The 17,020-nt window shown below is 41.9% G+C and overlaps 1 long non-coding RNA gene across 1 annotated transcript; it reads left to right on the top strand.

The window, feature by feature from the left end:
* The first annotated feature begins 1,641 nt into the window (after positions 1-1,641).
* LOC128411642 (uncharacterized) lies at positions 1,642-16,730 on the top strand. The gene is made up of 3 exons (XR_008329861.1): positions 1,642-1,682; positions 2,293-2,410; positions 16,545-16,730. It is a non-coding gene; the product is annotated as an uncharacterized LOC128411642 (long non-coding RNA).
* Positions 16,731-17,020: the final 290 nt, after the last annotated feature.

The raw sequence follows: 17,020 nt of genomic DNA on the forward strand, positions 1-17,020 counted from the left end.
GGACCTAACAGAAGCAGAAGACATCAAGAAGAGGTGGCAAGAATACACAGAGGAATTATACCAGAAAGATATGGATGTCTCGTACACCCCAGGTAGTGTGGTTGCTGACCTTGAGCCAGACATCCTGGAAAGTGAAGTCAAATGGGCCTTAGAAAGCACTGCAAATAACAAGGCCAGTGGAAGTGATGGTATTCCAGCTGAACTATTTAAAATTTTAAAAGATGATGCTGTTAAGGTGCTACACTCAATATGCCAGCAAATTTGGAAAACTCAGCAGTGGCCAGAAGATTGGAGAAGATCAGTCTACATCCCAATCCCAAAGAAGGGCAGTGCCAAAGAATGCTCCAACTACCGCACAATTGCACTCATTTCACACGCTAGCAAGGTTATGCTTAAAATTCTACAAGGAAGGCTCAAACAGTATGTGGATCGAGAACTCCCAGAAGTGCAAGCTGGATTTAGAAGAGGCAGAGGAACCAGAGACCAAATTGCAAACATGCGCTGGATTATGGAGAAAGCTAGAGAGTTCCAGAAAGACATCTACTTCTGCTTCATTGACTATGCAAAAGCCTTTGACTGTGTCGACCACAGCAAACTATGGCAAGTTCTTAAAGAAATGGGAGTGCCTGATCACCTCATCTGTCTCCTGAGAAATCTCTATGTGGGACAAGAAGCTACAGTTAGAACTGGATATGGAACAACTGATTGGTTCAAAATTGGGAAAGGAGTACGACAAGGCTGTATTTTATCTCCCTGCTTATTTAATTTATATGCAGAATACATCATGCGAAAGGCTGGGCTGGATGAATCCCAAGCTGGAATTAAGATTGCCGGAAGAAATATCAACAACCTCAGATATGCAGATGACACAACCTTGATGGCAGAAAGTGAGGAGGAATTAAAGAACCTTTTAATGAGAGTGAAAGAGGAGAGCGCAAAATGTGGTCTGAGGCTCAACATCAGAAAAACGAAGATCATGGCCACTGGTCCCATCACCTCCTGGCAAATAGAAGGGGAAGAAATGGAGGCAGTGAGAGATTTTACTTTCTTGGGCTCCATGATCACTGCAGATGGTGACAGCAGCCACGAAATTAAAAGACGCCTGCTTCTTGGGAGAAGGGCAATGACAGGCCTAGACAGCATCTTGAGAAGTAGAGACGTCACCTTGCCAACAAAGGTCCGTATAGTTAAAGCCATGGTTTTCCCAGTAGTGATGTATGGAAGTGAGAGCTGGACCATAAAGAAGGCTGATCGCCGAAGAATTGATGCTTTTGAATTATGGTGCTGGAGAAGACTCTTGAGAGTCCCATGGACTGCAAGAAGATCAAACGCATCCATTCTTAAGGAAATCAGCCCTGAGTGCTCACTGGAAGGACAGATCGTGAAGCTGAGGCTCCAGTACTTTGGCCACCTCATGAGAAGAGAAGACTCCCTGGAGAAGACACTGATGCTGGGAAAGATGGAGGGCACAAGGAGAAGGGGGCGACAGAGGACGAGATGGTTGGATAGTGTTTTCGAGGTTACCAGCATGAGTTTGACCAAACTGCGGGAGGTAGTGGAGGACAGAGGTGCCTGGCGTGCTCTGGTCCATGGGGTCACGAAGAGTCGGACACGACTAAACGACTAAACAACAACAACAACAGGCAAGGCAAGGCAAGGCAGGTTGTTTCCCTGAGGGGAAGGTAAAGATCCTGGAAACGGCCGGGAGTGTTTTACTAGCAGTGTAAAGAGCATTTGCTATTCAGAGACAGGTTTAAATAGAGAATTATCTCTTTAAAGAGCATATGTCGGCAAGAAAGGGTTGTGCCTTATTAGAGTAACCTTAAGCTATAACCCTCAGTGAGTGTATGTAAATAAAAGTTTAGTTTTGTTCCAAAAGGGTCGCATCCTTCCCTTGATCCTTTTTGTGAGGGATAAGTGGTCACAAGTTTCCCTTTTCACACAGTTGCCATACTTTGCTGCTAGACAGGTAATCGGCATCTAGGGCATGGCTATTGTTGCAATCCCATTCAATGCTCTCACATGCCTTGAACTGACCAATTAATGGCATACACTCTACTGACCTGTTCTGAGTTCTGTCTTGTTTCAAATCATGCCTATGCACCAGTCTAGACAGAACAGTGCTTTCACTTTTGAAGGGCACTTCAACTCTGAGCTCCTTTGTTGCTGCTTTGAAATTGTTTTAATCGAATTTGCCTTTGCTCTGGTTAGATTCACCTAAGCCTTCGGTTCTAAGGCCATGTCTTTACTGAATGCCTAAGCTAGTTGAACAATCATTCTCTCTCTCTCAAGGGAACCCAGTGAACTTCAGTTATGTAAAGCTCTCTAACAAGAAAGTATAACCATGTTCGCCAACCTAAACTAGGATTCTATCATGAAAATTATGACAGCTAAACTGATTATGACAAAGGTAAACCCTAAGTGTAAACATAACTGTATTATTATTATTATTATTATTATTATTATTATTATTATTATTATTATCTTATACCCCAGCAACTCTAGGTGGCTTCCAACATAATAAAAACACAGCAAATGTGTTTTTAAAGAGGTTGTTTTTAAAATAAAAATTACTTAGTAGTATTGGCAATAATGTGAGCTGAGCATTCTACGGCAAAGCAAAACTCGTTGCTAGACTGTCCCTTGGCAGCTAATTAAAAGAGGCTTTGCAAAACCTGAGCTGCTAGATCAAACGGGACTTCCATAAAAGTTCTTGGCACCTTTGCAAATTAATTTTTGATTAAGATTGATAGATGTGTTTGCTTAGGCTTAAATTTTGCATTCGATTCTTGCAAGATTTCCTTCACTCTCTCCGTTGCAAACTGAATGGCCTTCTTAAATTAGAATTGACTAGCAAAGTAGAAACATAGAGAGGTAGTATGGCAGTGGGGCACCATATAATGTACTCGCTCTTAGCATATATTTAGGAAGGAATATAATCCAAAAACAATGCGCAACATTACAAGTCAATTAGAATGCAAGTGTTCTCCAACAACACTCATAATTGCTGAACCAATTCAAGCTGAGTGGAGTTTGCCTGTAACTAATTAATATATTTACCTTGGTTTTCTTGTATTTTCATTGCTTTCATCTCTGGTCACGTGGTTGGATAGGAAGGGAGGAAGGAGGCTCCATCCCTTCCTGTGGATTTTAAAAACCTGGCAGGTATAAATACACTACAGGATATCTATGCCCTGAGAAGCTGTCTCACACAATCTGCCACCCTTGACTTCAGTCATTCATCAACTGTGCACATAATGGGTATACAAAAAGCCTGCCAATATGCAAATTCCAAGTTAGAAAAATGTTACTATGACCCAGATCAAATGAGCTCCATGCAAAAGGGGGGGGGGAATCTCGTAAGGATAAAAACCTTGGAAACAAAATTTGCACCGGGTCATGCTTGTCTCCGCATCCTGTTTGATGCTCAACTGAGGAACAAGAGATGATGCTGGGTTCATTTCACTCGCATTGATGAGAGCCAAACCTGTTTCTAACATCAGCAACCACAGTGATGAATTGTCCTAACTAATATGGTATTATTCTAGCTGCTTGTTACTGTGTCATTAGGCAAATAGCCCAGAATGCACAACGGACCTCTCTCAGTATGAGATCAAATAGGTAGGAGATGGTAGCTTCCGGTAGCCAGAGATCTTGAATGTTTTGAAAGGGACTCCACTCACTCATACAGCTAAGAGGGAGAGATGTCAGGACAAAATTGCCAAGAGTCTCCCAGTTGCACATCACCAAAAAACAGAACGAGAGAGAACACTGATTTTTGTAGTATGCTAATTTATACAGAGATGTGAATGTAGAAAAAAATTACTCTTTAAGTTGGCATACATCTCACTGTAGATTGTGATCTGTTGACCTGTGTACCTGATCAGTCTGCTTTCAGGTGCTACTGATAACTGGTGGAGAATTAGGTGAATAACCTCAAGATCCTCCTGTGCCCCTTTCTATGGCTTCATCTTTAAACCTGACTTGAAACATGGTGGGAGTGCTCACTGGTAAAATCATTTCTGGCCTAAACAGGAGTTGTCACCTATCCTAGAGACTCCCATACATATAATCCTGTAACTTTCATTTCTAAATATATGGGGTGTTCCTATGCAAAGAACTGGTAATATGACTGCTGGTAGCAACTGGGTTATCCTTAGCAAAACAAAAACCAGAAGACTTTGTAATTGTAAAAATGTAGAGTCTGGCAATTGCAGAAAAGGCAAGCCAGAATAGAAAGGCTTCAGAGATCCAAAACATTTTTATAATGTGTGGCGGGACTCTATATCATTTATATCAGTTATCAATTATTCTGTGTTTTTTATATTGTAATTTTATGTTGAGAACCACTCTGAGATCTATGGATGAAGGGCAGTATACTAATTTTAAAAAATAAATTAAGTTTAAAAATACCAATACAACTAACCACAATGCAAATATTTCCCCAGTCTCTGGTTTCAAATATAGATTCAGCACTAAACTATGTAGGCTGGCAGGTAAACTCTTTGGTGCTACCAATGCAAGAAATATGGGCCTCGTGATATTTCCACTAACAGGTGTCTCCTTACACCTTCCAAGTTTGATGACAAATTAAGAGAATGGTTATGCTGTCTCCTTTGTCATTTCTGATACAGTTGTACCTCGGGTTAAGAACTTAATTCATTCTGGAGGTCCGTTCTTAACCTGAAACTGTTCTTAGCCTGAGGTACCACTTTAGCTAATGGGGCCTCCCGCTGCCACTGCGCTGCCGCACGATTTCTGTTCTCATCCTGAAGCAAAGTTCTTCATCTGAGGTACTATTTCTGGGTTAGCGGAGTCTGTAACCTGAAGCATCTGTAACCTAAAGCTTCTGTAACCCAAGGTACCACTGTATTTCTGTGTTGGTTGTTCTTCTTCTTGTTTGTGTTTACATATCGTGTATAATGTAATAACAAAAAAAAATTTAAAAGTAAAGTTAACAAAAGAAGAGATCTTGCCCCCAAAGAACTTACCATCTAAACTTAGACAGTTGGTAAAGTGACAGATGGAGAGGAGAGGAGGGTAGCAGGGGATGAATGTGAGCAAATGTGCTTTCAGTTCTGGCCTGTCCTTTGACCAGGCTGTCAAGTTCCAAGCCAGTGAAAGAACTGGTAGATCAAGTAGCTAAAAAATGAGACCGTTTCTTAAAGGCAATTCAGAATCTTATCAGATGATGAATATTAAATTCAGGTGCTACATGGGCAATTTCACATTTGCTGTGAGATAATGCAGATTTATGCTCACACACAACAATGGCTTTTGAATATTCATAGGCTTGCACCTGGACATTATCTGACAGAGCCATGCATATTCATGAATCCATCATCTGCAGGAAAGAAAAAGAGCTTCACCTGAAGTGTGAACCACAGGCATGAGAAATTAATATAATGAGTGGCCACTTATGGTTCAGGCACAGAGTCCCTTTGAAAGATATCAGATTGGGCACGCTTGAAGGGTTATAAAGCAAGTGCCTCTGGCAAAAATAGATAATGCATTCTTTTCCGAGAGGATTTGTGCCATCATCTGCAAGGCACCTGCGTCAGCCAGAGCAAGTGCAGTGCCAGCAAATGTGCCAGAAAGGGAATTGCAGCCTGCTGGAATGGCAGAGCAACTTCTCAGGGCTTGCACCAGTTTCTCAGTCAAACCCAACAGAAGCAAGTTCTGGGGGGTGCCTCAGGAAGAAGCATCAAATGTGTGCAACAACTCAGCCACACTAATGGTGGCTCTCAGCTTTGAGATGGATGCTTAAAGACCTTGGCTGCATGCAGGCCACACATTAAAAGCACACACATCCCGAAAGAATCTCGGAAACTGGGAACACTACAATTCCCAGCACATATAACAAATGACAGTTCCCAGGATTACTTGGCTGTGAGTACTGCCTGCCTTGCAGGCCTTTATCCGCCTGACATGGGGGACCCAGGTCCTGACTGACTCCAGCGACAAACGCTGCGACTGCTGAACTTGAGCTGGGGTGTTGCTGTTGTTGGTTTTTTGCATCCTTATTTTGCATCCTCACTGAACGTAGAGATTATGGTGAGTCTGCCCCACCCCCACCCATAGCTGTCAAGCGTCCCTTATTTGGCGGGACAGTCCCTTATCCCAGTGCCATGTCCTGCTGCTGTCCCTTATTGATGATGTCCCTTAAATAAGCTACTGAAGGTAATGGGGCCCTTTCTATGTCCAGCTGTCCTTTGTCAACAACAAATTGTTGCTTTTTTGTGTTGAATATATGCTATATGGTAATTTATGGACCTAATAGGTATCTAAAGCCACTTGCATGCAACAAAATATGTGTTTTATCAAAGTAATTGTTATTTTGGCTGCTGATCCCTTATTTTCGAGGCTGCTGGTCCCTTATTTTCAAATCTGTAAGCTATGCCCCCATCCCTTAGAAATCTGTGTGTGTGTGTGTGTGCGCGCACACACACATTTTATTGCATCTGTGATCATGTGGTGAAGGTGCAGGATAAAATTGAATCCCTTAATCCTGCAGAAAAATGAGGTAACCACCATTTGTCTGGGTAACCATAAGTGGCAGCATGAAATCTGGAAGAATGAGTTACAGAAGGCAAAGAAGTCTTCTCCCAAGAGAGCAAAGGCATTCAGTCTGTACTGTATCTCACAATGAAAACTACTGGTTGACTCCCTCACAGTATTTAAGCCTGCAAAATATGGGCAAAGAGCCAGCTCCTAACTATATGCAGCCAAACAGCAACCAGAGGCCAACAAAATGGCTTCCATTACAAATCTTTTGACCTGTCACTACGAATCACTCTGTTCTAGTGCATAATTTACTAGGACCCTCCTGAGAGTTTTCATCCAGCCTTTAGCAGAAGCTGGTGTCACGACAGCTACCCATTTCTAGGAATTACCAACAGTTGCATGAGTCAAAAAACAAATGCTGAAGACATGTCAGCTTATATTCCCTTATGCTCTATCACCCCACAACCTGCTTTTCAAAAAAAGAATTGGCACAACATGTACTTATGAGGGACCTTAAGTAACCCACCCTCCGGTGCTCTGAGCCTGTCCAACAAGTGTTTCTTTGGGGCCTTAGATAAACTCCACAGCAAACTCTTTGACCTAAATTAATCCAGGCAGCTGAAAGCAATGTGTAGAAATACCAGAAAAACGAAAGGATAACACCTCTTATTTTCTCCCCTAACAATATCTAGTCAAATGGTACTTTTAAGGTACCTGATCCCATACAGGAAAGCAGTATTTGTGTCTCTTTTTTGGTCACATTAGACAATGCATGAAACGTGGTTGTTTCGCTTCTCTGTTTTGTTGTTGTTAAATAGCAGCCATGGGGGCTGGTCTATGATTGGGAGGGGTGGGAGTAGCCCTTCTGATGTAAAATATGAAACAGGGAATTATGGATTTCACCTAGACTGATTTCCAAATCAGTCCTCTGGTTCTGGTTATTATGCATATCCATAGATACCACACACGCACCCGTTATACATTTACTGATACGTTGTTGGTTTTTAAGTACTCTGGTTTTGGGAATGTACTTATTTTCTTCTTGCCTGTCCCCATTGGCCCTTTCCATCTTGCTATATAAGCAGTGGAGAATGCCTGGCCCTGCAGGCCTAACTGAGCCCACCAGGCCTCTCCATTCCACCCATGGGTCTGTTTCAGTGAAGTCACACTCACCTGCCATGCACTCACCTGGCCTACACCTAACATCATATATGACATCAGCTATGGAGCAGGTAAAAAGGCCAAAGGGTTTGCAAGCCCTGATCATCCATGTGGCAAACAAACACCACTGGATGTCACTGTGATGTCAGGCAAATTGACAGGTGGGTGGCCCACTCACCTGTCAAACATGGTCCACAGGAGGCAAGGGAAATAAGGATCTGGCCTGTTGACTGCCAATTAGCTACTGAGCTAAGTCCAAGGTGCTGGAGCTGGTGCACAAAGCCCTATATAGCTCAGGACCAAGATACTTAAAAGATCATTTCGCACCTTACATACCTAGTCCATCACTGCAATCTGCAGGTGAGGGTCTCCCGCAAATATTTATCAGGAAGATCATTGTGTATGATGTGGGAAACAGACCTTCAGTATGGTGACACCTACCCACTGGAATTTCTTTCTTTTCTTTCTTTCTTTCTTTCTTTTTTGTTACTCTTTCTCTTATTTTGGAACACAAACACACACACTAATAAAAAGAAAAAAGCACAAAAAAGAAAAAACAGCATCAAAGGTAAATACAAAAACTTACGGTATACTAAACAAATTTTAAACAATATGTATATACCATATTCCAATTCTTCTTTTCCTCTAATTGACTTACTTCATCCTCAGCACGGTTCTATTTTCATCTTTAGTAAGCTGTTTGATTTTTACCCCTTTTTCTTTCTGTTTTTAGCTTTTACACCATAATTCGTTTTGCAAAAGTTAATCAAAACAAGTCCAAGTATTAATTTGAGGGCATTGCTTTTTAAGGTATTCTCTATATTTTTCCCATTCTTTTTGGAATTTTTGTTTGGTCTGACCCCTAATTGCATCTGTCATTCTGGCCAATTCTATATAATCAAATAATTTATCTTGTCATTCTTTTTTTGTCAGTGTTACTTCTTTTCCCCAATTTTTGGCAATTAATGTTTTCGTTACCACCATGGCATAAAGAAATATTTTCTTATTTTCCTTCGTAATCTCTATATCCAATATCCTTTTCTTGGCAAAATTTTGTTTGAACATTTTCTTTAGTTCTTCATATACCATATCCCAGAAGCCTTTGATTTTATCACACGGTCACAACATATGCAAAAGCGTCCCCTCTACTTGATTGCAGCTCCAACATAATTTTGATTTTGTTTTATACATTTTACATATTTTAGTTGATGTTAGATACCATCTGTAAAACATCTTTTTCAAATTTTCTTTTATTGCCTCACAAGCTGTAAATTTCCAATTCTGCTTCCATAATTTTCCCCATGATGATAGTTGTAATTTCTTCCCATTACATATTAGGCCTTACCTCTGTTGTCTTTTCAGTGCCTTCAATGCATCCCCAAAAGATGCATTTCTGCAAGCAATTTATCTGAATTTTTAAAATGTTGATTTTACTAATATGTGGATTTTTGTGCACACTTTTCGCTGAACTACACATTTTCATATCCATTCTTTGGTTGGAGATCTGATTCACAAAATTATGTGAAGTGCAAATTTTAAAGCCTAGCTGTGTTTTAGTCCACATATCTGTTCAAGGCATGCAATTGAGGTGAGTTCACATAAAAATGCAAACCAAATGAATTCATCTTCAGCACTACACAACACTGTTTTATTTCTTGAGACTTGACTTGGAGCAACGGAACATGCTTGCAGGAAGAGATGGGGGTCGCCACCACTGTTCCATATTCTATTTTTCTCATGGCTAAGTTCTACTGCCAAACGTTAGTGGTCCTACAAGTGGCAAATTACTTTAAAGTGGACATCTCTCTAAAAGTGACTCAAAGTCACTGGCAGAAGAAAGCAAAGAACAGCTGCAATTATGCAGCATCTCATTTAGTCAATGGCGATTTTCACAAACGTGTTTCTGCATCTATTTGAAACAACTAACAACAACAACTATTGCTAAAAGAGGAAGCAGATGCAAAGGAGAGCAAGATTCCTATATGTTGAAGGGGCCTAATTGCCAGCTTCCTCCAAAGTATCTTGTGGCAGATGGTTTATTACACAATGAGGAATATTTACTAGCTAGATTCATCATTCTGAATCATATTTCTTCTTCACAGGGATAAATGGGCACTGTTTTTAACTTGGAGTGGGCATCTCTGTTCTTTGCAGGCCAGGAATTATCAGAGTAAACATATTTTTAAAAACAAACAAGCAAACAAACCTCCCTACCAACTGTCTTCATGTGTGACGGGGTGATGCACACCCTCTTTAGTAATGCTCTCCATTTGGCAGATTCCAAGCGCTATAGCCTTGTGCGTTGCTTTGGGGCTAATCCTCCAACTGGTACAGCGTTAGACGCATGCTATATGGAGACTGCCTTTGATTGTCCAAACCTCAGGCGTTAGGTATGCAAATCATAGGGGATGGTACTGCGATGAGCACACTTGCCACAAAGCCCTCCTGCTGCTTAAGTTGTGCGAACCATATGTCCCTGTCGCTTTCCTTTCTTCCTTTTTTATTTTTAAATGTATGGAAAAGAATTAGCAGCACTGCAGGCATAATCAGGCTCCCTTAGAAACAAGAGGAAAAAAATGTTTTAACTCATATGCAGCTATTGATTCTACAGGCCTATTTTATAGTTTTGTTTTACGTCTTTTAATTTTTGTCTGTTGTTTACCAAAAAAGAAACAAGAGGAAAAATGCTCCCTGTTGTGCTCCAAGCCCCCAAACCCATCCCTCATGGAAATAAAGACACAGTGGAGACAGAATTTAGTTTAAATGTTAATGGGAATATTTTGGCCACAACTTTATTGAGTACACAAATGTGACTGGTATTGACTTAGGCATTGGTATCAAAACTATAACTGGCTCCTGCCCCACCCTGTAGGAAGCCTGGAAGGGTAAACAACCAGCAGGGGGATCTCCGTCAGTGTATATTGACTGGTGCTCACCCCTGGGGTTCCCGGGGGTCCTGGCTCAACAACTCTGGGCAATCTCTCCCCATTTTCCTAATTTGGAGTCCCCAAAAATAGGGGGCATCTTATACATGGAAAAATACGGTACTTTGAGGAAGCATATTCTCCTAACAATATCCTTTCACATACCCTTGTCTACATCTCTTCACAGGAAGGCTGTCTATCAATACATATACGATGGTGCCCTCTAACAGTGTCATCGAACAGTAGGCTCATATAGTTCCCCCTCATCTCTACTGATCACACCCCAAATATATATAAAACCCAAGTAGTAGCACCATTTTAGTGCACAATAGTTCCACTTTCTCCTTTACTCAGATAGCTTCCCTATATTCAAACTTCTCTCTGCTATTTTGGCTTAGAGATCTAATCACTTTTAAAGATTGAGACATGCTAGAGGCAATGAGGAGGAGATCCAGGATGTGGCTTGATCTTTTTTTGCCTGCACTGTCTGGGCACCATCAGAAGGCATTAATTCCTCCATTTATCATGGTGCTATCATTAGAAACTTCAATTATTTCTGAATACCACACTGGCAAAATGCTTAATTTAGCGAGTTGGTGGTGTTAATCATTTGTGGATGCAAAGAACAATAAAAACTATCTGTGATGAGGGAGGCCCCATGATTCTCTCTCTTTTTATCAGGATGGATATGGAATGGGAGGAAGTAGTAATAAATATTCCAGTCATTTACATAGACATAAAGGTCAAATATCAGCGCAGGGAAATGTATCTCATTTGTCTTTCTCAAGCAGCACGCATACCGATCAGGAAGCAAAGCTTTTCAGCACACAATGGTACAGTAGGAAATATCACCAGAGGGCGAAAAGGTGCTTCAGAAATAGATAGTGACCTCTTTAGAGAGAAAGGACCCTTTACGGATTTTTCTTCACCCATTTCTTTCACCTTGTTACATATCTTGAACAAGGCAGATAATGGTTATTTCCACCCTGGCTGCTTAACCTGGAATTGCCATCCTTTGTTCATTCACTTTGCATGGACAATCCAGACCAAGATATTGCCTGCCTGTTAAATCTTCTTCTTTGTCTTGTTTTCCTTCCCAATTGACTTGTGGCCATTCCCTGTGTCCCTGCTAAAATGCAGCTGCAGTGCAAACTGCGCGAAGAGCTGCGTGAAGTCTGGATGTGCTGAGCTCAGCGCGCCCAGGCTTCAGAATGCAGGCAACTCTCCGCAAGCCGTGGGAGTCAGGCGTGGGCTCCCATGGCTTGCGGAGAGCTGCGTGAAGCCTGGAGAGCAAGAGGGGTCGGTGCGCACCGACCCCTCTCGCTCTCCAGGCTTCAGCGAAAGCCTGCATTCACCCCATAGGACGCACACACATTTCCCCTTCATTTTTGGAGGGGAAAAAGTGTGTCCTATAGGGCGAAAAATACGGTATTTATCTACTTGCACTTTGACGTGCTTTCGAACTGCTTGGTTGGCAGGAGCAGGGACTGAGCAAAGGGAGCTCACCCCGTTGTGGGGATTCGAACCACTGACCTTCCGATAGACAAGCCCTAGGCTCTGTGGTTTAGACCACAGCACTATTCTCACTAATTTCTTTCTTTCTTTCATTGCAAGGTAATCTTTTGCCTATCTTCCTTTCTAAGGGGAAAAGAGGGCATTTGCTCTGCTCTGAACTCCTGTGAGCTGCAGAAACCGGTTGTGCTTCATGATGACTCCTCTGAGTTTCCCACATTGAAAACCAGGCTATAAAGCAAATATATGTAATAATATAGGAAGATGTCCCAGCTCATAAATACCAATTAATTTCAATAAAATGCCTTGCCATAAAACACTCTTGTTTTCCGCAAAGTCATCACTAAATATTATGGTATGGTGATATAAATGAAACTCATTAGTTTGTTGACAGTCAATGGCTGCTCAGTGTATAAGAAGCCATCCAGCCCGTTATTGATGTTTTTTAAATAGAACAACATAATTAAGCATTCTTCTTCTTTTTTTGCACTTAAGATCATTTGAGCTGGATTTTAATAAGTGTGTCATTGGCAATGTAGCAGGTGAATAATATATTTCCTTTTTATAACAATACCTTTGTTAAAAAAAGAAAATCATAATTACATTTTACGGGGCTATTAGCAAGAAGAGCACAGGCAGAAATAATACATATACTTCTCACCTATAATGGTGCCTTTCATCTGTGCAATTCAGATTCCCCTTTTAGCTACAAAAGACAGTGCCCATTAAATTGCTTTGAAAGGGGTTTAGTATATTATGCAACCAGTCCCTCCCAAAAAGCAGGACGAATTTTATTCCCATTTCCCATCCCCTATAGACATGCAATAAATATATGTCCATGATGCATAAACAGAAACAAAAACAGGACAGCATATTCCACATCTCCCATTCCTACTAAGCCGTTATTACACTTTTAAAGTTCTTTGTAATATATTTGCCTCCCTGTTGGCCATTGCCTCTTGCTTATTCTGCAATCAGCCTATTTTTAAAAAATCTGCACTGAAAGTTCCTGAGTAACTGAAAGGCCCTTTTTGAGAGTACATATAGCATTTTTTTGTGCCTATGTTTGTTTGTTTTTAAGGAAGAGGTCTGTGTAATATAGAAGAGTTCACACAAATAATTTTCAGAGAGAAAATCTGTAAAGGGATTGGTTTTTTTGTCAAATCACAGTTTTATGTGCTATACAAAATGGAAGCAGCAGTTGGGGAGGGCTGTGATTATTGTAATAGGTTTTAGCATTTCTGTTGTGCTAGTAAATTGCTTTGAGTCACTTTTGTGAGTTAAGCGACTAATAATAATAATAATATCAAGGGTGCAATCTTATCACCACTTACCTGGGAGTAACCTCCATTGAATTCAGTGGAACTTACTTTTGAGTAGACTTGTATGTTTCCATAAAAGGCTTCAGCTTTGCAGAAGCACAGAGTCAGAGAAACAAAGGGAAAAGACACAAAATTGTATGTTTTCCCTTGGTTGCTCTTGCTGCTTTGTAAATGCACATATTGCTTTTGTCTTGTTCTGTTTGCTAGGGAAGCACAATAAACCATATTATTTGCTTTTCATACTTTCTGGTTGATTTGGAATGCGGCGTAACTGCAGGCCACTCACCACAGACTGGCATAAAACCCTCCTAGCTGCAAAAAAATGACTGAACCATAGAACAGACCCCAGCCATCCTCCTTTAGGCCCATGTGGTTTAGCCACAGATTACAGACTCTTTAACACAGCTCCATAATATATAAAGGAACATGTCTAAATTAAACCATTGAAGGCGGTGAAGGTCCTGTGTGAGTGTCGGGAGGTGGTTGGAGGATGGATGGCGGCTAACAGATTGAGGTTGAATCCTGACAAGACAGTAGTACTGTTTTGGGGGGACAGGAGGCGGGCAGGTGTGGAGGACTTCCTGGTCCTGAATGAGGTAACTGTGCCCCTGAAGGACCAGGTGTGCAGCCTGGGAGTCATTTTGGAATCACAGCTGTCCATGGAGGCGCAAGTTAATTCTGTGTGCAGGGCAGCTGTTTATCAGCTCCATCTGGTACACAGGCTGAGACCATATCTGCCCACGGACTGCCTTGCCAGAGTGGTGCATGCTCTAGTTATCTCCCGCTTGGACTACAGCAATGCGCTCTATGGGGGCTACCTTTGAAGGTGACCCAGAAACTACAACTAATCCAGAATGCAGCAGCTAGAGTGGTGACTGGGAGCGGCCGCCAAGACCACATAACACCGGTCTTAAAAGACCTACATTGGCTCTCAGTACGTTTCCAAGCACAATTCCAAGTGTTGTTGCTGACCTTTAAAGCCCTAAACGACCTTGGTCCAGTATACCTGAAGGAGCGTCTCCACCCCCATTGTTCTGCCCGGACACTGAGGTCCAGCACCGAGGGCCTTCTGGTGGTTCCCTCGCTGTGAGAAGCCAAGTTACAGGGAACCAGGCAGAGGGCCTTCTTGGTAGTGGCACCCACTCTGTGAAACGCCCTCCCACCAGATGTGAAAGAGAAAAACAACTACCAGACTTTTAGAAGACATCTGAAGGCAGCCCTCTTTAGGGAAGCTTTTAATGTTTAATAGACTATTGCATTTTAATATTCTGTTGGAAGCCGCCCAGAGTGGCTGGGGAAACCCAGCCAGATGGGCAAGGTATAAATAAATATGTTGTTGTTGTTGTTGTTGTTGTTGTTGTTGTTGTTGTTATAAAATCTATCACTTCACTACATATACCCAGACTGCTGCAGATACACGATGGATTGGGACAAATCTTGCCCTGACGAATCAGGTTGTTTCAGAGGAATCCTGTGCTTGCTCAAGGTGATTCTAGATCTGTCCAAAGTGCCCTGAACCAAAAGAGGGAAGCTGAAATGTCTCGTGGTGCCTTGGTGATGCAGACATTAAAAAATGATAATACTGCAGACAAGTGTCTGCTAAAAGTGAAACTAACGTTTCTACACTTTCCATATAGGAGAGTGAAGTTGGGGAGGGGGGAAGAGGGGGAGTTTAATTGTGACTGAAAGATTTAGTTTGTAAATAGAGGGAATGGTTTCACCAGGGCTCTCCAATCCCAATGCTTTGTAGGAAGCATGTTGAAGCAAATAAATAGATTTGCCCTGCATACACATGTAATAACTTCACATACATGTGTAAACAGGAATGCAAGCAGATCTGGCAACAAGCATGAAATCAAAGCGCCATCACTTTGAAACCAATTGCAGCACAAGTAATGGCTTCAAGGCAATGTTTATCATTTGCACTAAGGCAATGCATATTCCTTTTGCAGTACCCAAATAACCACATCATCACCCAAGCAGGAGATGCTGGGCTTCTTTTGTGCTTCGTTTGCTATCCCATTACCCTGACTGGCACATCCCGGTGTTTATTTACTTTACTGATAGAACCTAATTGGCTATAATTGCCATAGCATCTTAATTCTAAATACAGGAATTGATTTGGGGATTAAATGGAATATGATAATTGCGTAATTGAAACGAAGTAGCTGGAGTCCTCACCCGGCTAAATGGATTTCATGATTGTGGCTGATTGCATCAGTCAGAATCTAAATCAGATGGATTTGCATGCCTGGCATTGGCTTGTTCCCTTCCTCCTTAGAACTCTGGATTAATATTCCTTAGCAGATCTAACGATTCAAGAAACTCTAGCACATTGGACCTCCTCTGCCTTCTCTGTAAGCTCCTAGCCAAAAAAGCTTCCTTTGGGCAGGACGCCAAGGATGACCACCTCACCATAGGCCATTCCACACCAGATCAGACATTTGCCTTTTACAGAGAGACTCTTGCATTACACAGACCATTCAAAACCTGAAATGGATGCAGGATTCAGGAGAATGGGTTCACAATGTCAGTTCAGATAAATGATGGAATTAGCTACTCACTCCTTCATCTGTAGCCAAGTGGCAATTAGCCCTGTGTGAGAGTGGCAGCACTCTGTTCTTCTTCAGGTCAACACACCACACTTCATTACCTGAAGCCTTATGGTACTGTTGTGAATGGCTCCCCCGGAACTTTGAAATCAGGAGAGCAAGGTGATGCAATTCCAGAGGTGAAAAGCGGATGAAGCCATGGGTGTAAATGTTGACATTTGTACAGGAGGCTAGTTTCTTTGCACACTGATGCACCTTCTCATTATAAGGCATTATCAAAGGTCAAGGATACATTCCAGCCAAGTGAAAACACTCAAAAAGCAGGACCAGTAGAGGGTGTGGCCTGAGGAGAGGTCCAAGGGCCAGCGAGAGAGAACAGGATAGATGGATACATTTTGCTGCCGCCACCCTGGGTCTGAGGTTTCCTACTCCTGTCCGATGGTCACAATTCCCAAATTTTGGCCTCACCATTGTTCAACACATATTAGTCCTTGTCCAAGATGCAGTGGTGGATGTCAACTTGCACAGCTGGCATACTGATTAATTTTTAGTTCAATTATTTCATATAGATGAAATTCCAGCGTCTTTACCCAGTTTGATCTGTGGTAGTCAGAGAAGTCACGAGAAGAAGTCAGTCGGCAGATGGCCCTACCTCCAAGCTCATTGGTGGACCTATCCCAGAGGATGGTGACTCCCCTCCAGCCTTTTTCCAAGAACAGCAATTCACAGTAATTATAAAACTCCTGTTATTTGTGCATGGCATGGTCCAAAAATATTACAGGTAAGCCACAAGGAAAGAGAAATGCAGCCTGTGGGATAAATTGTGCTGCACTCAATTACACACTGGATTTAATTTCAGTGTTTTTGTGTTTATAAGGTTCAGATTGCTTTTGGCAAGGACCAGTAGGATGAAAGGGAAGGAGGTAGTAGATACTGGAGATGTAGGAGAAACTGAAGAGCATAAGAAGAGCCTGCTAAATCGAGCCAATGACCCATTTAGTTCAGCATCCTGTTCTCATAGTGGCCAATCAGATGCCCGTGGGGA

This window comes from Podarcis raffonei, chromosome 3 (assembly GCF_027172205.1).
Source record: "Podarcis raffonei isolate rPodRaf1 chromosome 3, rPodRaf1.pri, whole genome shotgun sequence".
Classification (NCBI taxonomy): domain Eukaryota; kingdom Metazoa; phylum Chordata; class Lepidosauria; order Squamata; family Lacertidae; genus Podarcis; species Podarcis raffonei.